The sequence below is a fragment of the Mustela nigripes genome, chromosome 4, assembly GCF_022355385.1.
Source record: "Mustela nigripes isolate SB6536 chromosome 4, MUSNIG.SB6536, whole genome shotgun sequence".
NCBI classification, from domain to species: domain Eukaryota; kingdom Metazoa; phylum Chordata; class Mammalia; order Carnivora; family Mustelidae; genus Mustela; species Mustela nigripes.
In genome coordinates, this window is record NC_081560.1 from 122840214 (window position 1) to 122865336 (window position 25123).

A 25123-nucleotide genomic window follows, 5' to 3' on the forward strand; every position below is an offset into this window, starting at 1 on the left:
GAATGTACTATAATTCTGTATATTTTATAGTGAACAAAAGGATCACAACCAATTGTTATTAAAGCCATATTTCTATTAATTTTTACATTGTGTTTATAAGATGTATAAACATTCTAAGTAATTTATCATTACTTCGAAAACTACAAATAAGCAATTATCCCAAAGGAGCAATATACCTATGCAATACTACTTACTTCTCATAAATACAAGATAATATATACAACATTTTGAATAGGAATTTAAAGTTATTCTTCTGAGCTACTTGGAGAAAATGAAGTAAAGAAAGCCAAAGAATATCTTTTAAAAAAGCATCTATTGTGTTATTTAAAAAAATTCTTTAGACTCTATTGTTTCTAAATAAGATCCTGTGTTAAAATACAATTTTGAACAGAAAGCAATAATATGATAAGAATCATGCACTTACAATCTGCTCTTATATTCACTTAATTATCTATGGAAAAATAATTATCTTAATTCAATTTTATTTTTAAAATATTTTCTCTATATGGAAAATTCAGATAACAGCTGTAATTATAAAGTATTTAGAATTCAAGCTCTTTTCTATGATAAATATGACTCAAGTAAGCCTTCATAGAATTTAAATAATATCAAGCATTCTAATTATGATATCAGTTTACTTCAATAAACTATGGGATTATTTAAAATCATATTTTTCTCAGAGTCATGAAATCTACATTTAAAATATATTTGCAAATCATTCTACCCAATTCACAAATAGACTGATTTCCTTTTATAAAACTATTAGTATATTTCTGTCACAGAAACTGAACAAGATAAAAGATTATTTGAAATTTTTCAAATTTTTATTCAGAATACAGGTCTCTAGACTCTAGAGCATGATAATTTTTTTCCCGTGATTTGTCGATGCCTGCAATAGTTGTCATGCTAATTCTAGTGAATTCCCAAGTATTAAGACATGAAAACATTCTGAATCAATATTTAATTAAACCTACACTTGAACACGTATATGCCAAAGTCAATATGACTCCTAAAAAATATTGACTCAATTCCTTTCTTCATATAATTATTTTTGAAATTAATTTATTCAAAAATATTAGTATAACAAAGAAAAGGGAACTCCTGCTTTTGGTCATCAGGGAAAAACTCACACCAGAAGAGCCTGCTTGCCATAAACAACTATAAAACAAGAAAAAATATTAAATGACAACTTGCCCATATGAGAAAAGAGGCAGCAACAGCATACAATATGGACACTCACAAAAGAGAAACAAGTGAAATGAGCTACATAATGACCCTAATCTTTTGCCTGGACGTCCCTTCCAGACTGGGGTGGAGGGACAGGGTGTGCAAAGGAAACAGAGGGGAAGAGCTAGCTAAGTTTACAAGGTAGGAATTGGGATTCCAAGCAGTGGCTGAGGAGCTCAAATTTGCAGGTATAAGCAAGAAGGAAACTGTGCCAGGAGCAGGTCTGAAAAAGTGCACAGATAAGCACAAATGGGGAGAAAATATTCTTAGCACATATATGCAATGCATTCAAAGCAATAATAAAAAAAAGAAAAAATATCAATTAAAAATGGGCTGGCCACTGCTAGGCACTTCATAAAGCAATATATGTTAATGGTCAATAATCACACAAAAATGTGATCAACACTTTTAGTCATTAAGGGAATGGAAATTAAAACCACGAAGTCACTACATTGCCCAGCTGTAAAGATGCCTACAATTAAAAAGAGTGACCAAACTGGCAAAGATAAGTAACAACCTGAACTCTCATATGCTCCTAATGGAAGGAATGTAAACTGGAACAACCACTTTGGAGATCTGACCCTCTTCCTAAATTTAAATATACACTTACCTAATGACAAAACAGTAATAAGAGAAATGGGAGAATAAAAGATAAATAAGAGAAATGGGGAAAAACTGACCATCTAAAGATTGATTCATGAAAGTTCATCAGCAGTATATGTAATATTCTCAAGCTGGATAAACCAGAGTCCCTGTGAGCATGAGAATGAGGCTTACTGATTCAACGGAAATACTGCATGGTTCTAGGAAGGGAGGGGTGGCTGAAATATGCAGCAAGATGAGTGAACATAGAAGACATGCTCAGGGAAACAATTCAGACCCAGATGAGTATATACTGCACATTTCCATTTGGACATCATTCTAATACAGGTGAAACACACCAGCTGCTGCCTGGCAAGAAAAGAGTATTGAAATAAACTGATCAAACTGTATACTCATGGCCCTCCATTCAAAATATATATTACATTTAAAAAAGAAATATAAGAACAGAAACTACATACACCGTTGTTAATGGTTAGCTTTCTAAGCTATTCACCCTTTTCTTTTGATATTGACCTTGAACCTTTCCCCAGGTGAGAATAAGATATATGGCTATAACATCATAATAATTTTAAAAATAGAGTTTGAATTATTTTCCATATTTAAAAAGTTTCAAAAAGGAACATTTTATGTATGATGAAACATAAGCTATAAATCCAAGGGTGGGTTTCATCAACACAATTATTTTCTAACATTTTGCTAGTTGCAACAGAAGATTATAAATGAATAAAAGACTGGGTCATAAAAATGTTATTTCTTTTTCACATACTAAATATATTTTGAACCATAAGGATTATAAGAATGGCTGATTTTATTTTATTTTAATTTATTATTTTTTGAAGATTTTATTTATTTGTTTGACAGAGAGAGAGAGACAGTGAGAACAGAAACAGAAGCAGGGGCAGTGGGAAAGGGAGAAGTAGGCTTCCCACTGAGCAGGGAGCCCGACACGGCAGGGTTCGATCCCAGTACCCTGAGATCATGAACTGAGCTGAAGGCAGATGTTTAACGACTAAACCACCAGGCACTCCTATTTTAAGTTTTTACTAAGTAAACTCTATACCCACTGTGGGGCTTGAACTCACGACCCCAAGATCAAGTGCAGTACACTCCACCAACTGAGCCAGCCAGGTGCCCTGAGAGAATGGCTTATTTTAAACAGATTAGTAATAAACACTAAACATAAATGAGCCAGTAGCTAAAATGAAAAATAAGTTGGAAAAAATAAATTTTAAATACTATTACTGTAGTTTACTGCCTAATAATATCTAAGATTATGAAAAGCAAAGGCCATTGCTATCACAACATACATAATAAACATGCACTTTTGCTTGTTTATAACAAAATTTTTCTTCCACAGTCTAGGGCACTTAATAAAATTAAACAGCTCATGTTTCACTTAAAAAACAACTTGAATCCCTCTTTTCTTAATGTAATACAGTTGTACCATGGGTTAATCTTGGAAGACCAGTCACCTATATAGTAGTTACCCACTGGAGATGGCTTTGTTCCCTGGGAGTGTCTGGCACTATCTAGAGATCCTAGAGATGGTTCTGTTCCTCCCATTTAGGAAGAAGGTACAGTACCACAAGCATCTGGTGAGTAGAGCCAGGGATATGGCCAAACATTCTGTAATATACATGGCGTCTTCCCACCCCAAAGAATTATCTGGCCGAAAATATCACTAGTGGTCAAGGTTGAGAGATGCTGACCTAATGGTACAATGTGGCTGCCTCATTGTTACCAACACACCATACTGATGGATAGAAAGCTGCCCTGTTTCATGATGCACGATAGATCACCTGTCAGGAGATCTCAGTATATATAGATTCCATAAGTAACTGTACTATTTTTTTTTTCCTTAGGTCAGTGGATCTTCTCCAGAAGAAAAACATCTATCCATCAATAAATAGAGAAACATAGAGATGCAAATATTTAACTGTACATATAGTTGACATATAGATGCTAAGTATTATAACAAACCAAGTTACACCAAAAATTTAAATCTTTTTAATCTGTATTAAAAGGTGTGCTATTTATCATCAAGAGAATAAAGATTTTAATGACTTTGTCAGTATTTCAAAGGATTTAAAGAACATCTGTGAGCTGTTCTCTCCAACATATTCTTGAGAAAGCAGAAAGTGTAATTATTAATTAGACAATGGTGTTAAGTCCCCAAACTGATGACAGCAGTTGCCAGTGCAACCTGACAAAGACATTGATGAGATCACCAGAAGTTAACAAAGTAACTGAATAGCTTTCAGGGGAAGATCTGATTGCCATCTTTGTTCCTCTCAGTGCACACGCGCACACACACACACACACACGTGCATACATGCCCACATGCGCACACATGTGCACACAAGCACACATGCACACATGCCCCTTTCAAAGAGATGCTTACAAACTGCTTGTGTCCATGGGGCATTCAAATGTTTCAATTTATGATTTCTGAGGTTTTTATCTGAAATATTTTGAGAAAATTTGAATAAATGCATTGTTTTCTAATGGTGTTATTTAACATGTTTTACCATCAGTTCAAATTTCAGTAAAAATAGAATTAGAAGAATACACATTTAGCAATATAAACACAAGACATTATATATGATTGGTGTATTTACCCTTTTTGAATTTAGTGGTAAATTACACATCTTTGCTATAAGTTGAGGACAGATAGGATTTATTTATTTTTTGAGAGAGAGTGAGAGAGCAAGAGGGGTAGAAGGAGAGAGAGAGAGAGACTCTCAAGCAGACTCTGGGCTCGACCTCACAACCCTGAGATCATGATCTGAGCCAAAATCAAGAGTCAGAGGCTTAACTGACTGCACCCAGGTAACCCAAGGACAAATAGTCCTATCAATTTGACAAATAAACACAAATAGCAAAAGGAATAAAATGAAGACTTTTCCTGGTAACTACTGCAGAGTAAAATCCTCATATATATGTTATACATAATTGTATAAAACAGGCAATAAAATAATAATTGATAAAAAATTTATCAAGTGTGCAGGCATTATAGATTTTATTTTCCATAATTTTAAATAGTAACCAATTTCAAAATAAAAATGTTTACTTTAGGGATAAATATGTTGTACAAGGATCAAGGAAATACGGAACGTTAGGGAAATGTTTAGTTTCAAGACACTAGACAGCTCTGAGTAGATTTGTGTATTTCTTTCCTTTCTTTCCTCTCTCCTTCTCTTTCCTGCTTTGTTCAACCTTCCTTTCTACTCTCTTTTCTTCTCCTCTGTATCTTCCTGTCTCTCTCTCCTTCATGGGATGCTCTTCAACCTTGGAGAGCAGATCTCTATATTCCATTTGCTTCTCTGGTAACTCAGAAGTAGTAATTACTGCTTTCTGACATATAATTTCCTATAGGGGAAAAAATAACCTTTCTTCCCAAACTCTGCCCATGTCATCTTGTGCTCCATTTAATCTTACCCTTTAAGCATCTTTAAAAGCTAAAGAAAATATCTTAACAGGAAAAAAAAAAAAGTTCTGTTTCTTGAAGATACTGGTGAGTTTTTCCACTCCCTCTCTTCAACTGTTACTGCAAATGCTACTTATTATCTCTGTTTCTTCCACTTCAACACTATCACCAACAAAATACTTTACTGCATTTTAGGAAAAGAATGACAAAACTTTGATGTGAGGTGTTAATAATTATGAACAGATTGAGTTTGAACTGACCCAGAAGACAGTAAGTCAAAAATGTACTAAAAAAATGAGGTATATAAATCAAACAAAGATTAAACCACATTGACAAAAGTGTTAAATCTGTCAGACATGGTGGACTAAATCCTATATCCATTACTCAAGATATATATATATATATATATATATACATATCATCATATTAACTCATTTAAATTAATGGAGAACATTTCAGTTTACAACCCAGAGAATAGTTGAACTTCTTGGCAGGGCCAATTCAATAATCTTGTAGCTGGGTAAGATTAGCATTAAAATTTAACCTTTCAGATTCACAATTAAAAGTAAATTGCAGCCCTTAAATCTGGTAGCGTATAAAGTTTCAATATGGAAAGTGCATTTCAGGATTTTAGTGAAAAATTTCAGTAAATTCTTTGAAGGACAGAAAAATAGTAATCCCTTTAAAGATTTCACTTTCACCTTCATTTTCCTTAAACAAATCTTCAAAAGTCATATATACACAAAACATGAAATGATCCTTATAAAGCAATCTATCCCAATGAGTTTTTACAAAGATATATACAATGGGTTCTCGGTGAAAAATCTTGAGAAGAAGCTCAAGTGCAGTTAATGGCAGAAGTTTAAAAATAAAAACTACTGATTAAATTTTGGAAACTAAATAAGAATAAAACCTAAGGAAACATGTCTGTTACCACTGCGTCAATATGAGCTTTATCATGTAATAGCAATGCGAGGTTCATTTTTGCTTTTGGTCTTCATTATGTCAGACAATAAATAATAGAAATATAAAATGGGGTGATTAAAACTTAAAAATATTACTTAAACATATTTCAGCATATTTAGCCAATTTATATGAATTTAAATCACAAAAAATAATGATCGCTTTAAAGTATTAAAAATGGAACAGTCTTGGGGTGCCTGGGTGGCTCAGTTGGTTAAGCATTTCAGCTCTGGTCATGAGATCTGAGGGTTTCAGGAGATCAAGCCCTGTGTTGGGCTCCACATTGACCTTGGAACCTGCTTAGGATTCTCTCCCTCTGCCCTTCTGTTGTTATCCCCCTCCAACTCCTCAGGTGCACTCCCTCTCTTAAAAAAAAAAAAATGGAGCAGCCTCTCAATGAAAACTTCTTAATTGATTGAAAATAAATGTAAGTATCACTCATCATCAGAGAAATGCAAATCAAAACCACAATGAGATACCATTTTATACCTCTCAGAATGTCTAGAAACAAAAAGACAAGAAACAAGTGTTGGTGAGGATGTGGAGAAAAAGGAACCCACATGCACTGTTGGTGGAAATGCAAGTGGGCATAGCCACTGTGGAAAACAGCATGGAGGCTCCTCAAAAAACTAAAATTAAATTACCATATAATCCAATAATTCCACCATTGGGCACTTACCCAAAGAACTAAAATACTAACTTAAAAGATATATGCATCCCTGTGTTTACTGCAGCAACCTTTACAATAGTCAAGATATGAAAGCTACCCAATTATCCAATGACTAAAGAAGATGTGACATAGATGTTAAATGAAACATCTCTCAGCCATTGAAAAAACAAGAGCTTACCATTTGCGACCACATGGATGGACCTAGAGGATATTCTGCTAAGAGAAGTCAGTCACAAAAAGACGAATATCATATGACTTTGCTTATATGTGGAATCTAAAAAAAAACAAATGAGTAAACAAACAAAAGCAGAAACAGACCCATAAATACAGAGAGCAAACTGATGACTATTGAAGTGTAGAGGGATGGGAAAATGGGTAAGGGGGTTTGGGAAATTAAGGGCTTCCAATTGTGAAATGAATAGTCATGGGACAAAAGTCACGGTCATTGGCATTTAATACAGTTAATGGCATTTAAACAGCGTTGTATGGTGAAAGATGGTAGCTACACCATGCTAAGCATATCATCACATGCAGAAATGTTGAATCACTATGTGGTACATCTGAAACTAATATAACATTGTGTGTCAGCTATATTTCAAGTAAAAAAAAAAACAAAACTCCATAAGAGACAATATAAAAAATAAATTTTAAAATACTAAAAACAATTCTAGAGTGTATTCTCTATTTTGATAAGAAAAATTAGTGTACATCTTAAAATCCTGGTTATAGAGATGTATAGTATATCAAAAGGTATACAAGTAGAGGAGTAATACCGATTCTCCAAACAAGTGATAGAAGCTATAATACTTATAAGATAAAATCATCTTATGAACACTTCATGATAAGAACAGACATAATTAGGTGGTGAAAAACCCAATTCCCTCTGTAACAGTTGAAAATATATATTGAAAGTGACAGAAAGAAACAATTTGACTTAGTTTAGACAGTGTTACGCTTCATAGAACTGAAGATTCCAGTTCTAAGTTTTCAGGTTAACTATTTATCAAGTAATTTCAAAGTTGTGACCAGAGCAAAGCACCTTTCCCTTCCTTTTTCAGTTTTTCTTCTGTGGTGTTAACGTTCATAGGTGGGGGGTGGTTTCAAGGGTCTGATGAGCTACTTTTATACTCTTTAAAAAATATATTTTATTTATTTGACAGAGAGAGAGAGAGAGGTAGAGAGCAAGCACAAGCAGGGGAAGAGGCAGGCAGAGGGAGAAGCAGACTTCCCGCTGAGCAAGGAGCCTGATATGGGGCTCAATCCCAGGACCCTGGGATCATGACCTGAATTGAAGGTAGACACTTAACTGACTGAGTCACCCAGGTGTCCCACTACTCTTTTATTCCTTTCTAGGGTCACAGCTCCAGAACTGAGACCAATTGGCTCTTACCAGACTGAAAGGTATCATGTTTTTTTTTTTTTTTTTTAAGATTTTATTTATTTATTTGACAGAGAGAGATCACAAGTAGACGGAGAGGCAGGCAGAGAGAGAGAGAGGGAAGCAGGCTCCCTGTGAGCAGAGAGCCTGATGCGGGACTCGATCCCAGGACCCTGAGATCATGACCTGAGCCGAAGGCAGCGGCCCAACCCACTGAGCCACCCAGGCGTCCCAGGTATCATGTTTTCACTCCTGAGTTTTGGCCAAGAGGATGCTAGGCACATACCATTGTACACTTCCTGGTTGAGCTACTCAGGGCCCACACAGGCCACTGGGAGCATTCTCATCTAAATTATGGGCTGGACGATCCAAGTCCAGTTAAGACAGACAAGGGATTGGATGGGGGAGCTGGAGAAGCTACAGGTCTGCCAATCTGCAGGCATTTGCAACAAGACGCATTTTCACATCAGAAGAGATGCTGTTATTGGAATACAGTATAAAGACAATTGTATACAAGATAAATGGCTTGACAAAACAACATTTCTAACAGCTCTGGGACACTATTAACCTTACCTCTAATTTTTAAGTTGTTTGCTTTTTGGCAGTAGCACAGTCAAAATAAACAGTAGCTGGAAATTCAGCCATTTAAATTTCAAAATATAGATATTGAAGTGCTCCCACAAAAACACACTGGTCCGTATTTTATAGTCACCGTCTATTTGCACACAAAAATATGCCACAAGCAAATGATTCAATTAAACGCACATAATAAAGCTATATATTTGACATAATATCACAACTGGAGGGGAAAAATTATACAGTCTTTTAACCAGCAGCTTACATAACCATGCAGTATCAAAATGGCCATATAAAACATAAAAATGAGAATGTAATATTTCACTTAAATGGGATGACTCCTTGATGGTACAGAAATAGAAATAAAACCCAAAATGTCTTTAAAAATGTTCACCATCCCTGGTATTCAAGTTTCACTAGTAGTTGTTCAGAAGGAAAATAGAAGCATGAATGCAATAATGTTAATGCTTTCCCAGCAGGAATAGAAAGCCAAGAGCCCTCAGTTAGATTTTGAGCTGATGAATATTAAAATAAGAAAATCAGATGCACTGCATGTGTGAATGGTAGCTGAGACTCTTCAGAATCCCAATTTCACATTTGCAGTCGATTTATCTCTTCATCTTCCTGAAGTAGATCAATTGAATATTGCAGTTAATAGTTGGATAGCACTGCTGAATAACGCCAAGCATCTGTCTATTCAGCAGAGATACATACGCCATTGTGCCTTCCATCAGCTACTACCACCTCTTTGTGTAAGCGTAAAAACTCAGAAGAAACAAATATCAAATTTGCCAAAGATCTTTCCTTCTCGGTTGCCTTATATGGTATAGAGAATTTTTATCAGGCATAATATCCAGAAGAGAAGCACTTTGATTCTGTTAAAAATTTACATTTAGGGAGTTCCTGGGTGGTGGCTCAGTTGGTTGAGTGCCTGCCTTCAGCTCAGGTCATGATCTTGGGGTTCCGGGATCAAGCCCCTCGTTGGACTCCTTGCTCAGTGGGGGCTTGCTTCTCCCTCTCCTTCTGCCCATTCCCCCCACTCGGGTGTGTGCACTCTCTCTCTCTCTCTCCTGTCTGTCTCTCAAATCAATCAATCAATCAAATCTTTTTAAAAAATCACATTTAAATTTTTATGTATGGTAGTTTTTCTTTTCCCTTCAAGTGACAGAAAAATGCCACTGGCTAATTTCTTCAGAAAATTTTGAGTATATGAGTATTATCAAAATTAAAAAAGATAGGGAGGAGAGTTTTAATAGCTAAGTGTTCTGTCGGGTGACTTTAAGAGGTCGGTGCTGCAAACTGTATAAGACTGATGAATCACAGACCTGTACCCCTGAAACAAAGAACATATTATATGTTAATAAAAAATAAATAAAAAATAAAAATTTTAAAATACATAAAAGAAACTTAAAAATTAAATTAAAATTTAAAAAATAGAAAAAAAGAAACTATTAAAAAACTTAGCCTCTAATTCATATAATCATTGTAACTAATAAATGTGATACAGTGGCACACACAAATATGAATAATAGTCCCTAACTCTTTCCACTTTGCTGAGTTGGGTAGTAATTAACACACAGACATGACATATTGTCAGGTATTTGACAAGATAACCCCACTGTTTTTAATTTATTCTGGAAGAGCCAGAGGTAAAAATTTAATGGTCAAGTGTGCACAGATCCCTGTCTCAGATGACGATGCAATCTAATATTTTGGGGGAAAGACAAAACTTTCATTCTTGCTAACTAACTTCATTTCCCATTATGTATTTTTCAACAAACACTCACCCATATGTATTAAGGTCCTGCTGTTTATTAAGATACTGGGCAGAATGTATGATGGTGATAGAAAGATGAGAAGACTACCATTTTAATTCTCAAAGATGTTAGGAACTACTAGGAAGGGCATTTTACAGTCACCGTATAGCATAGATACGGACTAGATAAATACTGTAGTGGACAGAAGCAGCAGCAGTGGTAAAGACAGTGTACCAAAGAATGCATTTCCATATCAGTAAGGATGAGAGGGAAGTCCGGAAGAAGGAATGACTGAGATGGATTTCAGGGAAGGGAGTTTGCAGAGGGTGAGCTGTGGTTGGACCCCTTCCAACAAGGACGTGTACACGGATGTCTGGCTGTACCAGGTGCTGCAACTATAACGCACATTCCTTTTCTGAAAACCTTACTAACAGGCAGGTGCTGCATGCAGATTTATAAAAGGAATATATTCCATATGCAGAAGATTATATAAAATCTCACAAGGGTCAGGAGCTGCATCTCATTACCAAAGAATTAATATTTCTACAGTGAAACATGAACATCTGCAGTAAGTGGGCAAACAGTCCAAATGAGCCTCATAACAGGTAAGGATAGGTTTTGACCCCAGACGAGTTACAAAAAATAAATTACATCTTTTAATTTAAAAGTGCATATCTTTCACGATTCTGTGTGCGTGTATATTTGCATGCAGTGGACATCTGTCCTTGGATACACACACACACACACACACACACACACACACATATACACAGTGATTATATCAATCCCATGAACTATCTAGGGTTAGTGTTATAATACTTCCTTCCCTTTCAACACCCAGAATTCTTTTTTTTTTAAATTTAATTCTTTTTATTTATTTATTTATTTGACAGAGAGAGATCACAAGTAGGCAGAGAGGCAGGCAGAGAGAGAGGAGGAAGCAGGCTCCATGCTGAGCAGAGAGCCTGATGCGGGACTCGATCCCAGGACTCCGAGATCATGACCTGAGCCGAAGGCAGCGGCTTAAACCACTGAGCCACAGGTCCCCGCAAAATTCTTTATTTCAATGAAAATATTTAACTTTATGCTTAGAGAGGAACATATTGATAATTAAATTAGTGGTTTTTAAAAATATGAAGTAGGGTTTAGAAACCAAAATAATGATTTTTGTATTTTACTCTGAAAGGACAATTGTCATCACGTTCTGTCAATTAACTGACCTACTGTGTCTGGTTACACATATACAGCTCATGTATCTGGAAAGTCTCTTATCCGTGAGAATAAATGAGCCTGCAAAGACAGAGCAAGACTGAGGACCTAGACACGGACACGATCCCAGGGCTACCCAGGCTGTGTCCTGCCCCCAGGGTCCCATCAGCTCACCTGGGGAAGGGGAGGCTGAGGTCCAACCTGCTCTCCCCTCATCAAGGTGGGCACCTTGGTATGGGCTGCCATCAGTCTTGAGTAAGTGTTTGTCTCTCTAAATTAATTGCAATTGATTGCAATTTTTGTAATCATTATGGGGCAAAGGAGATTTAGTATTCTCAAAGGAGGTCCTTTTATGAATGCTCAGTGGTACCTCTCCGTGCCAATAGTGGGATCCTTATCTAAACCCCCCTTCCCTTGCTTGCTTATTGTCTCAGTAGTTGTAACTGTAGGAAGAACCATGAGCACTGGTTCTCAAGGTTCAAGGACATGTTCATCGAGGTTCCACACTTCTGGCTCTATTTAGGGCCTCAGTGTTGCCTCCTGTGTGAGGTACCCATAGTGAAGATAAGGAGTCAGGTTCTGCTCAAACAAGTTATCCAAGGGCCTCAGGCTACAACTAGGGACTGAAGCCCAAAGTCATCAAATCCTTACCATGAGAAACACATTTGAACATTTACAAATTGAGTTAAGTTCTGAAAATGACTATAACCGAATTTGTACTCACAGACTGAGAAATTACAACATAAAAGCTCATTACATGGGTCACCACCACATAGAATTTCCTTTAATACAGCTAATCTTTGGTTTAAGTTTGAAGTACATAATTTATATATATATATTCAGAAAACTTGGGACTGTCATGAGTTAGACAGAAGTTTGAATGGAAGAAAAATTTTATAGTACTTAGTTATGTAAAAAATATAAATTTTATTTTTCAGGATGTTAGAAGCTGCTTTAAAATTACAAAGCATACCGATGGGAAATAAAGACCTTACAGCTATTCTTTGATATAGTATAGAATAGTAAATTTAATAACTACGAAAACTTTTCAAACTTTAGTATTTTAAGCTATCCAGAAATCCCCTGGAGAGAGACAGGTGGATAGACAGACAGATAAAGGTATATTTCACCTTAGAGTGAAAACTAGTGTAAATCAAAAGAAAAATCAACCTTAAAAATATTTGTGAAATCCCACGTGCTTTTGTATGTACATATGAAGACTGACATTTATATAAATGTGATACCTGCATATGCATAGAGTATCATGAGGTAAATAAAGAATATAATGTACAAGAAAACCAATGGTTCTTTGAAGTTAAGATAACAGCAGCAACAACAACTAGCAGAAATAGGTTCACACCAAAAAAAAAAAAAAAATGCGCACTGATGATGTGCATTTTTAATGTAATGACTAAAAGTCAGTACAGTAAGAATGCTTTCCAAAATTTGGATTCCTGAGGCTTCACATGCTTAGTGATCAGTCCAAAGTAAAGGAACTAGCATTTTGGTGATGGCTTCAGGAGAGCACAGTGGCAACGAGGAGAGGGTCTAGAAAAGCCTGCCAGACCCCTTTAGGCAGCTGTGGCCCTCAGATGTGCTCAGAAACTTCCAAGGACCACTATGGGGAAAGTACTCAGTGGATCATCAGACAAGGACATAAAAGGAGATACCAAGAGACTTTTCACCGCTTGGAAATTGAGACACTGAAGCCTGCATATTTAAGAATTGCTGGGGTATCACTGACATCTTTCTACTTCTGACCCATTCCTCTCTGGTCAGTGCAAATACATCCTTGTGAGCCATTGGGGACAGCACCAGCCTCCTGCACCTGTCAGCATCCTCGAGGGCCTGGTCCTCAGGCTGCACTGCCCTGTCTGAGCTGGTCAAACAGGGACACATGCTGGGGGAAACCAGCCATTCCTCTGAGTTCTCCTAGCCACCACAGTGGGGCAGGACTGCACCAGGCAGGATGGCCCAGAAACAAGGCGTATCAGCAGATAGGTGTAGACCCACAAATGAATGCAGACACTGTGTTGTTGCACAGAGGATCTTAGGAGGCTGACGGAGACATGATTCTGTACACAAGTGGTAAATAAAATAACTGGCCCATTACAGAACGGAGGCCTAAGTTCTAACTCTGGTTATTTCCACTATAGGTGTCACTTCTATTTACTTGTTCTACTTATTTCAGGGTATTAAATGTTATAAATGTCCATGCTCCACATTTTACTCTTTTTTTAATTATAAATAAGAGTGTTATTTTCATTGAAAATTTAGGAACAGAGTGAACACAGATTTAACTTTCAGTTTCCTGACGGGGAAAAAATTAAAAGTAATCGTTTTCAGTTATGTATATTTCATACTAAAAAAAAAATTGTTGATCAGGAAAACAAAATCTATTTTAGGTCTCACATAGAGGCAAATAATAGTTTTCAGAGAGGTCCTTAGAGACTGCTTTATAAAAAATATTTTTAACAACTTCCCTTTGGTAGAAACAGTCACATGATTTTTAGAGCATTTTTGTTCAAGAACTGTGCATATCCACTAGTTCACAGATGCCGGCGAGCGCCATCAAACCCAGAAGCATGAGCTGATGCTACTGAGCTCTTAGTACATATCGAGAAATGAAGAGTCAAAGTCCTTAAACAATATTTGGAAAAACCAAGGTTTGAGATGTATTTGTCAATAAAGAATACATACCATTGATTTCTGACAAGGTTCTAAATATAGATGTTTCTCACTGGGGTCCCATCCACATGACTCAGGGTCACACCAAGCCAACATTAGGACTGACTCCCCGACAGCTGTCTAGAGAGGACTGTGCAAGGATACCCAAAACAAACCAATGCAGGAAACCCGTGGAGAGCAAATGTTTCCTTAAAAATAAAGGGGTCTATTTTCATGCAGATAAAAGTAAGTAATCAGGGAACCACGGTCCAAAGCATGAACACAGCTCTATCATTTGCATCTTGTACACATATTTGAGGACAATTATATTGTAGCCCAAACTTGAGCCATATGTAATGAACATCTAACTTGAAGAAGTTCCATTCTTGCTTAATATTTTGGAATTAAGAAAATACATACCTCCAGAAAAATTAAAGAGATTCACTGCTGCATAGATATGCTAAATAAGATGGTTGGACACTGGAAGATATTATAGGTCCTAATGACTGTGATCTTTGGAATAACTAAAGTAGCCATGGTCAGTTTTCCAATAAAGCTTCTTGCCATTTGGTTAAACCATACGAAGTTACTGTGTCTTTTTTTTTTTTTTTTTTTTTTTTAATCTTCTGAATCAACCCCTGCCCCTAAGTGGCAACTTTAAGCATTTTGAATGCAAAATTCATGACAACACTTATTTCCTATGCTTGTGGGAGAGCACCTGTATTTATTCTTTATATTGGGTGTTAAAATCCAGACACTAAATATGCCCACATGCACACATAATACTGACCTGTTATTATGGAAGTAGAATGCACTACAGCTCCTGTCACCTGGCATCCTTCCTCTGTATTTAAGAGTTTCCATGTCTTTGACCTGGGCATCTTGACGGCTAGCTCATTCCAGATGTGGAGCTTGTGACCTGAGCTAAACCGATAAGCACTGGCTACAGTTACTGGCTGTTTCAGAGGGGATTTGGGGGAGGGAGGGTTCGACATAGATGGGCTGGATGGAGAAGTCTTGGGGACTTTGTTGGGAAGGCTAAGGAGAGAAATCTGGAACCACACAGGCCATGGAGAGTGCAAAAGTCACACTGACATCAGGTCTCAAAATGCAGGAAAATCACGAAGCCCTTGGATCAATTTGTTCCCTGAGGAATTCTGGACAGAGTCGTAAGTCAGTAAACTTACTTTATTGCATATACTAATTGGAGTTATATTCATGATTACTTTCATTATAAAGGGTCTAGCACATACATGAAAGTAGATCAGAGTGCGTGTATAGAAAAATCATCAAAAGTGTTTATTATGCTGGTTATTGGTAAATTTATTATACTCTGTCACTTTAAAAACACATTTAAAATCGTATATAAATATGTGTGTACATATATTTTATTATTTTATTTTCTTCTTGAGTAGACACTCAGTGATTTAAAAAATTTGTGTACAACTAGAGGTGATGAGGGCTCGGTCTGCATTTCTGATCTGCTCTGTGAATGTTAATCTTACTGATGCGATGGGTATGAAGAGATCAGAAAGGAGTAAGTTGGGGGAGTATCATTGACCTTCCACATTTCAAAGATCCATAACTCCTCAGTTACCTAGTGAGAGAAATCCTCCTTATTCTTAATGGCCCAAAATAATGATCCAGACACTCATTATATTACAAGACAGAACTGCCTCCACTATGGTCTCTCTAATTTTGATATATGAACTTCCACATTCAGACAAACATAGAAACAGCTGAGGATATGTCACAGGCTTTCAGAGGCTCTGGGGTCAGGTATAAAAGCTTCTGAAGTGAGAAAAAGATGTCATCATTAAAGAAGCAGCACCTAATGGCGTGATTCAATTTGCTTAAAGTAGAAAAACAAACCAAGTGGTGGAAGCTACTGCAGGGGCCCTGGAGGCATCTCCATGATCCTGTTTATCATTTCAAGTGTTGGAGCAGGAGAGAGTCCTGTGAGAGAGTTCTGTGCAAACAGGCACCGGGGAAGGGAGCGGGGAAGGGGGATGGGCAGAGATCAAGAGAGACAATGGGGAGTATTTTACTGTTGATGAAGCAATTTTAAAAATACCACCTCACTGGGGTCTTGCAAGAAACCTACACAGGGTGAAGGGTGGTTATAAGTACTACACTCATTTCAGAGATGATGAAAGGGACGTTGATGTCCCATGGGGTTGAGCACCATCAGTACAAGCAAATCGCTGGTGTGCAGTAGGCAAGCGAGCCCAGGTCGGCTCTGGCTGCAGAGTCTCAGTTCCGTATCCCTTCCATATCACATTAAGTCACTCATAAACCACAAATACACCTTAAATCTAAAAAAAAAAAAAAAATGCTAATATACAGCTATGTCCACTGTAGCAAAATTGTGGAAAGAGCCGAGATGCCCTTCAACAGATGAATGAATAAAGAAGATATGGTCCATAGACACAAGGGAGTGTAACTCAGCCATCAGAAGGGATGAATACCCAACTTTTGTGTCAACATGAATGGGACTGGAGGAGATTATGCTGAGTGAAATAAGTCAAGCAGAGAAAGTCAATTATATGGTTTCACTCACTTGTGGAACTTAAGGAGTAGTGCGGAGGACATTAGGAAAAGGAAAGGAAAAGTGAATTGGGGAAAATCAGAGGGGGAGATGAAGCATGAGAGACTGGACTCTGAGAAACAAATGGAGGGTTTTAGAGGGGAGGAGGGTGGGGAAGCCTGGTGGTGGGTGTTAAGGATAGCACAGATTGCATGGGGCACTGGGTGTTACACGCAGGCAATGAATCTTGGAACACTGCATCGAAAACTAATGATGCACTCTATGGTGACTAACAAACAAACAAACAAAACAAAAAGATGCTCACATCATCTCAAACGGAAAAGCTTTGCCTATTTTGCCATGTCTGAGTCGAATAGTTTCCAGTTATGTCCTGTGATTTTGACAGAGCTTTGTTTAACCTTTTAAAAGACATTTTTTTTCCTTTGCTCTCTCTATAAGTTTATCAGGTTATATTTATTCATCTTGAACATAAATACAGGCTGTAGTTTGTCTAAAATCATCTTCTGAAAAAGCTCACAAAGTACTTAAAAATGCCAACGGCTATCCATTTGCATCTCTGCACACTCTCATACCCTTTCACTCCCTACATGGGTGGGAGGAACGCCAAACAGGTGTTTTTCCCGTTTCGGTTGCACAGGACATGGAGTGACCATCCAACCGCTTTCTGGGCCACTGAATTTAAGTGGAGAGAACTGGTGGTGCCTCTGGCAAGTCCAGCTCCCCCCCAGTGAAGCGGATTCCCACCCCAGAAACAGCCTGGCCCTCTTCTTGCTCCAAGGCTTAGGCACAAGGCTGTAAAGGCAGCACACATCTTATGGCCACACCAGAAACGAGAAAGGAGACCGGAGCCTCCGGCCCCGATCTCTGACAAGCACGCACTGCTGAAAAGGCGCTACAGGCCTACCCAACAATGGATTTGTCCTGGGATATGGAGGGGGATGCTGTAGGTTTAACTATTACTTATATTCATTCAATCCCAAATGCCCAGATTATGCTCTATTGGTTTCTAAAACACTCAAAACCTCCTGAAGAATGTTGAGTCCACTTTACGCCACAACTTAGCACAGACAATCCACAAGGCATCATCAGGCAACACAGACAAGCATGACCCTCGCATGATGGCAAATGGGAAATTGCATCTCCGCCTGCCGATATCCTTCAGGGGTTTGGCATGTCTCTTGGACCTCAAGTGTCTTGTTGATCCAGACTTACTTTTCAGTCTTAAGACCTATGTTCTTCCACCTGTCTGTGCGCAAGGGCCATGCTGCCCCATGGCCACTGCCTCCCCATCCTCTATGCCCTTCCCCCCACACTTAGGCCCTCTCCTGGTCCAAGCTTCTGGGGAACTAACTGCCTGCTGAAGGCCAAGCACAATCTTTTCAAGTTTCTCTGCACAACTTTCTCTGACGTGAAGCCTTCCCTGACACCTGTAACCAAACCCTTTTTGTCCTTTTAGTCTCCTTGGAAACATTCTTCATGCACATGTGGCAAGGATAGCATGCATTTTATTCCGTGTGCTAGCTGCAATCCCTGCCGTTTGCAAATTATCACCAACACTCACAGTGAACCATACAGTCCACTTAGAGTGGCGGAATCACCAGGCACATTTTCCCCAGAGCTGCCCAGAGCCTAGCGGTCCTATCAATGCCCTGGCCTGAGTAGAAGGGAAGATAGAGTGGATTTCTCTGTACAGAGGGATGCTCTTCATCATGTCCTTCTTTACCTCACATACCCATCAAGGATGAAGGTCACCGAAGAGGAGGGGCTGCATCCTGGAAGCTTAACTTCTAGAGAGTTTGCTCTATAGGAATAAAGGACTTTTCTCAAGAATTCCAAGAGCTTCTCTGCATGGTATCAGCAGGATTTGGCCCCACTACTGCACAAAGACCAAATTCGGCCCATGGGCTGTTTCAGTGAAGTTTTATCAAAACACCGCCACTCAGTTGATTGCGTAAGATCTAAGGCCACTTTTGTCCTACAAAAGCAGAATTAGGTAGTTACCCCAGAGACCCACACAGCCCATAAAGCCTCAAGTATTTATTACATGGCCCTTCATAGAAGAAAAAAAAAAGTACAAAACCCTGCTCGTAGGTTAAAAGTAACAACTTAGGGGTGTCTGGGTGGCCCTGTTGTTTAAGCGCTGGACTCTTGATTCCAATTCAGGTCATGATCTCAGGGTCATGAGATCGAGCCCACCCTCAGGCTCACCACTTGGGAGAGAGGGGGTCAGCCTGAAGATTCTCTTCCTCTGCCCCTTCTACCCACACATGCCCATGCTCTCTCTCTCTCTCTAAAATGGATAAATCAATCTTTAAAAAAATTAAAACAACTTAATAGTCAAATAATCTAGAAAAACACAATTCAACAATTTTTTTTATTTTAATGGCAAAACTTCTGCGAACGTTGTTTCCTGTTATACATTATATGCATTCCTATTATGTAGTATCAATTTTCAGATCCTTTCCCTGAATTCCCCAAACGTTTTTGACACAGGAATCTTTTTCGTTGGATTGTGTCTAAGACCCAGTTATTTGAAGATCGCTGATTTGGCAAATGCTGCTTTAGAAAACTGCAAAGAAATATTTTTTAACAGAATTGCAGTTTTTCCTTTAAAGTGCTGCCCTCATCTGATAATATCTGACTCTCTATGAATTCAGTTACTATTCCAGTGATTTTCTCTGATACAATTAAGCCACTTAGCTAACTGCCCTGGTCCATGATAAAAGGACCACTTAAGCTTCTTCGAAGTAGAAGTTACAGCATACCTTGTGTTATAAACAAGTTAGGTGGTAATTATTTGAGTGATGTGGATAATTAATGTCAAAACTGCTGCAAACGTACTTGAGGAGGGAATCTCTGCTCTAGGATTTAAAATTATTTAATCTAATTTCAATGGAGCCAGGAGTACTAGGCTTTAGGTACGGTAATGGAATTGATTACACAATTATAAACCCCATTCGATGTAGACACTACCTGCTATATTTTCTTATAGCTCTTAAATTACTGCGCCCCTCAACCTCACATGCTTCCCTTAGAAAACACAATAGGCCTCACTTACACTGTTTAAACAAACTGTTCCTTCAATTTGAGTAAACATGTTGATCACAGAAAAAAAAGCTAAATTACCAAAAAATGTATTAGTTTCCCAGAGGCTTAGACGTGTACACACATTATTTGGGGATTCCTTTCATTCAGTCTAAGAGTGGATATAGAAATAATTATAGCTCAGCTGATACATGCTTGTGCTAAGGAGACTCCCTAGGATTAGGTCACTGAGGCAAATTCAACATGTGAAGGTCCACAGTCAGTCGTGTAAATCGCACAACCCACGTACCTACTCCCACCACAGCTGCCAAGCCTTCCAGCTACTGCAGGAGACTGAGTAGTGTGGGCTGAGATCCAGTATGGATCCACACTGGATCTCAGCCCCTCTGCTTAGCATCACCTAACCTAAGCTTTCAAGGGAGCCCAATTCTCTGGTTTGTAAAGCCCTTCCACAGAAGCATAAGCATTCCCGAGGAGCTCTGTGCCACAGTGTGTCCACAGGGCGCTCACTTCCCCTTGAGTTCACACAGTCCCTTCACCGATGGCGTCTAAAACATTCTCTCTGGTCAGGGTTTTGTGTCCTTGACTATTAGTACAACTGACAACACCATTAATAACACCTGTAAAACTGAATGTTGCTGTAAATGATTTACCTGTTGGATATATTTATTTAATGTGCTACTTGACTAAAAAAGAAATTGAAATCATTCCAAAAGATATGCAAAACACCTTAAGAAATTAAGCAATGCATCCAGCAGAGGCTTGGCGTCACCTGAGAAAGCTTACGTAGTGGAAATTTAGGTCGAGAACATTCTTGCCAAGTCACTGAAGTCTTTTCTAACTCAATTGTGTCCTTGTTCATCTGTCCTATAACAGTACCACCAAACTGCACCAATGGCTCAAGGAGAGAAGCAGATTTCCTTTCTGTAAATCTGGACCCAAAAGCTACCTGAACATTTTTAAGAAATCACTAAAATATGTTCTATATTTTTATAATTGTCCATTTTACCTCTAGTGAGAGTTGTAATGGCCTCATCTTTATTGGTCTGCCTTTGAGCACATGTGGAGCACACAAGGGTTCGTGAAGGTGTCTATGAATAACACCCACAGGGCAGAGAACTGCTGCCTACAAGTGTTTGTGTGGGAGACGTTGATCCTGTGCTAGAGATATCAATCTATCTACCATACATACGTGCATATGCTCAACTCCAAACACATTAGTTCGTGTTATCAGTAATTCCTCAATAACAAGCTATTTACACCATATGTCTTTGAATGCTCTGAGATAGACAATTCGTTGAGAACTTACCTTGAACTATAAATAGCAAGAAACTTTAGGAACTGAAATTTATCTCTTTTCAATTATTGTTTCCAAGCATCCATGCACTCATTAAAAAAATGGAATCATAATTTTTAAAAAATGTCCCTTTGCATGAAAAATTATCTGAAATTTATTGTTCCACAGGAATTTAAATAGGCTTTATGAAAAATAAAGCTACTGTTAGAAACATAAAGATTCACGTGCACTGAGATATACTCAACACAGACATCTTACATATACAGAATAGTATCTTTAGCACTTTTGCAACTTGAGTAGATTTTTAAAAATTTGTAGTCCTTATGGCTGACAAGGGAAAATTATTTCAACTCTTCATTAGCTAAATATTATAAATCTATCCACAAAACTGTTTTGTGTCACCTTTATGGTTATGTTACAAAATATAACATTGTAAAAATGTTATTTTTAATATTTTAAAATACTGAGGTAACAAATACTTATGGAGTATCTAGTATGCCATAGAATTGTGATAGATACTGTATATATACTGGTGGTTGAAAGAAATGAGTCCTTTATCTCTCTGGAGCCTACATTCTTCTAGGAGCAAAAGGATTTTAAAAATTGGCAGATATATATATATATATAGATAGGTATCTATATATATATATACACACACACAAATTATATATTTTTTCATAAAACATAGATACATACTATATTTTCCATAATATATATTATATTTTCATAAAAATACTATATTTTTTCATAAAATGCAAATTATAATTATGTATTTCATCTTTAAAAGTATTTGTTTTCCTGAAATATAATGTTCCATTTTAAACTGAGCCCTTTAAATAAAAATTTCATTCACTACTATCTCAATTTAAAAGACATTATCTGGTGCCTATTTCCATAAATTTCTGCTTCTAATTCTATTTCCATGGATTTAAAATATTATTAGACCACTAAAATGCATTTCTCCTTACTTTCACTGAAGCGACCGTTCGCCAAATTTTATCTTAATTCCTGTTTTGTTACTCTAAAATTCCAAAAGCCATTTCTTCTGCTATCAAAGCACAAGCCTCACTTCAGAAACACATAAAAGAAAATTGATTTCCATCCTGAAAATGTCAAACTTCTGCCTATAATACTCAGCTATGGTTTTCTGAAACAGCAAAGTTCAAAAAGAGCCATCGACCTGGTGGCCCTTTGACACATAGTGATGGATGCCATGTGTCTCCTGCTTTACTGCTAGGACGTCCTCCCCGAGAAGGAGGTGATCGATGAGGAATAATACATTTAAACCGGGGAGAAGGTTTGCTTGTTTTAATGCATTAAAAGAGAAAATACTGGCATTTCACTTCTCTGGGGAGAGATTTTATATACTCAGTGATTAACTCTTTTTTCTCTCTCTTGGGTCAGACGAGGCTCTGTATGTAGCTCATGAACTTAAGGGTGAGAGACAGATGTAACACATCACTCTTCTTCAAAGCAAAAGATACTATATAGAGGATACAATTTTAAGAAAAGTGTAACCACTACTCACCCTGGCGTCTTATCCTTCTGTCAACCCTGGGTTTGGCAACTTCAACTGTTCCGAGTAAGGGATGATATTTCCATTTTCCTGTAAGATAAAGTTACTGATCAATGTCACATTAAAAACAAAGACTGTGTTCAAGCCCAGAACACAAACAGCAACTCATTTTCTTGCAGACTATACTCATGTTCGCAACGAATTGATGCATATTCTGATGAGTAAGTCTTTTTTGCAAGAAGCTGCTTCCTGCTTAAAATCTAACTATATGAATGTGTTCATCATATATGTTCCACGTTATATTCTTTACTCAAGAAACAGAAAATCACCTGCAAATTTTTGTGCCATTTTACCAGAGTCCTAATAAGAAAGCACAGTATAAATTCTCCTTCAGTGACACCTCAAAAGTAGTGTTTCGTAATATGGCAAACGAACTGAAGGCAAATAAGGACAGCTATACGGATCGAAGGCTACTTCGGAGCCTACACCAAATTTAACTTCCAAAATGATATACCACATCATTATTACCTTGGGTTCATAAATTGTGCATCTCTGCTTTTTGAAAGAAGAAATGGATAATTTTAGGATACTGTAGTGCAAAATCTTAAGACATTTTATTCCTATTGAGTTTTAATTTTCCTCACAGTTGAAGAGAATGTCTTAATTATCTATCACTCTTGTAGTTCCACGGTTCAAACTGTATTGAGTGTGTATGTATCAGGATACAGGCACAGAAATAGATGAAAATAGGTGCAGTTTGTTTCAAACACTGAAACGGGTTTTCTTGAAGCTCCCCAGAATATAAGGCTAACAGACACACTTAATTTATAGAAAAAAAAAATACTTGTCTCTCACAATCAAACTCTGTGAACTACTGAATACGTGGAAATAAAAACACAAAAATCTAGACAGTGCTTCTAAATTATTTATATTTAATAGTAGCAAGTAAATAGTGTTACAAGAAATGGGAGAACTATGAAACTGTAGGAAATACCATTGAAATTTGATAATAGTGTGTTTTATGAATATATAAAAAAATTTAGACAAGTTAAAAATTAAAAGAAATACACAAAAGCCAATTTTACACCTCTTTAAGGATTAAAACATATCTGACTTTAAGGACAAATAAATCGGAGAGTTTTTAAAATTAAAAACATAAGCAGCATATTCATCTATTTTTTTTCACAATAAAATGTAAGCTTAGCATCCGTATTTAAAATATATCATTGAATATGGATGGGGTTTAACAGGATCTTCACTGCCCTCCACCTGCCCACTCTGCCTTCTTGGTGGCATCCGGAATATTTTTGTACAATTCCAAGTCTCTACAGAACACATTTGGAAAACTCTTGACATAGATGGATCCCTAACATACTTTAAGAAGAGCTATAAAAAAGAATATTGCATGGACTGAATAAGACTGAGTTATTCAGTTGATTTGATCAACATTGGCCATAATGAGAGGACAATTATTACAGTGAACTTCTGACTGTACTTGGGCTCTGAGTTCCTTTGAACCACAAATACCTAGATTTTTTGTAGGAATGTTCTATGTTTCTGAATAGCTGCTGAACCCTCAGTTAGTCCCCTTTTAAACAAACCATTTTATTTTTCCTCTTTTTTTTTTCTTTAAATATTTTATTTATTTGAGAAAGAGAAAGAGTGCATGACTTGGGGCAGGGGGCTGTCAGAGGGAGAAGGAGAAGCAGACTCCCCACTGAGTAGGGAACCTGACTCATGTCTCGATCCCAGGACCCCAAGATCATGACCCAAGCTGAAGGTAAATGCTTAACTGACTGAGCCACTCAGGTGCCCCAAACAAACGATTATACTGTGCTTTGAGTTTATTTGGTAACACTTTGAGTTGCTCACCATGATTCCTGAGTAACGATTATACACATTACAAAATATAGCAGAGATTCTAGATGATGTGTAGCATTTAATGTCTCCAGAGTGAGGAAATAGAAGATGAATGAAACAGAAGTTTGTATAATTTCATTATATGTAAAATCTAATTATGTAAAAAATAAATTCATGTGTATGTGCATATATTTAATCATTATATTTCTCAAGACCAAACAATTAAATTTTTACTTTCTTAACACTTATATCACCAGTCATACATTTGGGGAGTTATAAATCAGAGCTTAACAGTATGGTCCTAGCACAAAAACAAACACATAGATCAATACACATTATAGAGCCCAGAAATAAACCCGTATCTATATGGTCAATTAACC

At 37.2% G+C, this 25123-nt stretch overlaps 1 long non-coding RNA gene across 1 annotated transcript in view; it reads right to left on the reverse strand.

Annotated features, from left to right (window-relative positions):
* LOC132015192 (uncharacterized) overlaps positions 1–25123 on the reverse strand; it is a 500917-nt gene that overhangs the window by 443781 nt on the left and 32013 nt on the right. The window contains exon 2 of the long non-coding RNA XR_009403579.1: positions 22896–22973. This is a non-coding gene — a long non-coding RNA (uncharacterized LOC132015192). The remainder of the gene's footprint in view (positions 1–22895; positions 22974–25123) is intronic.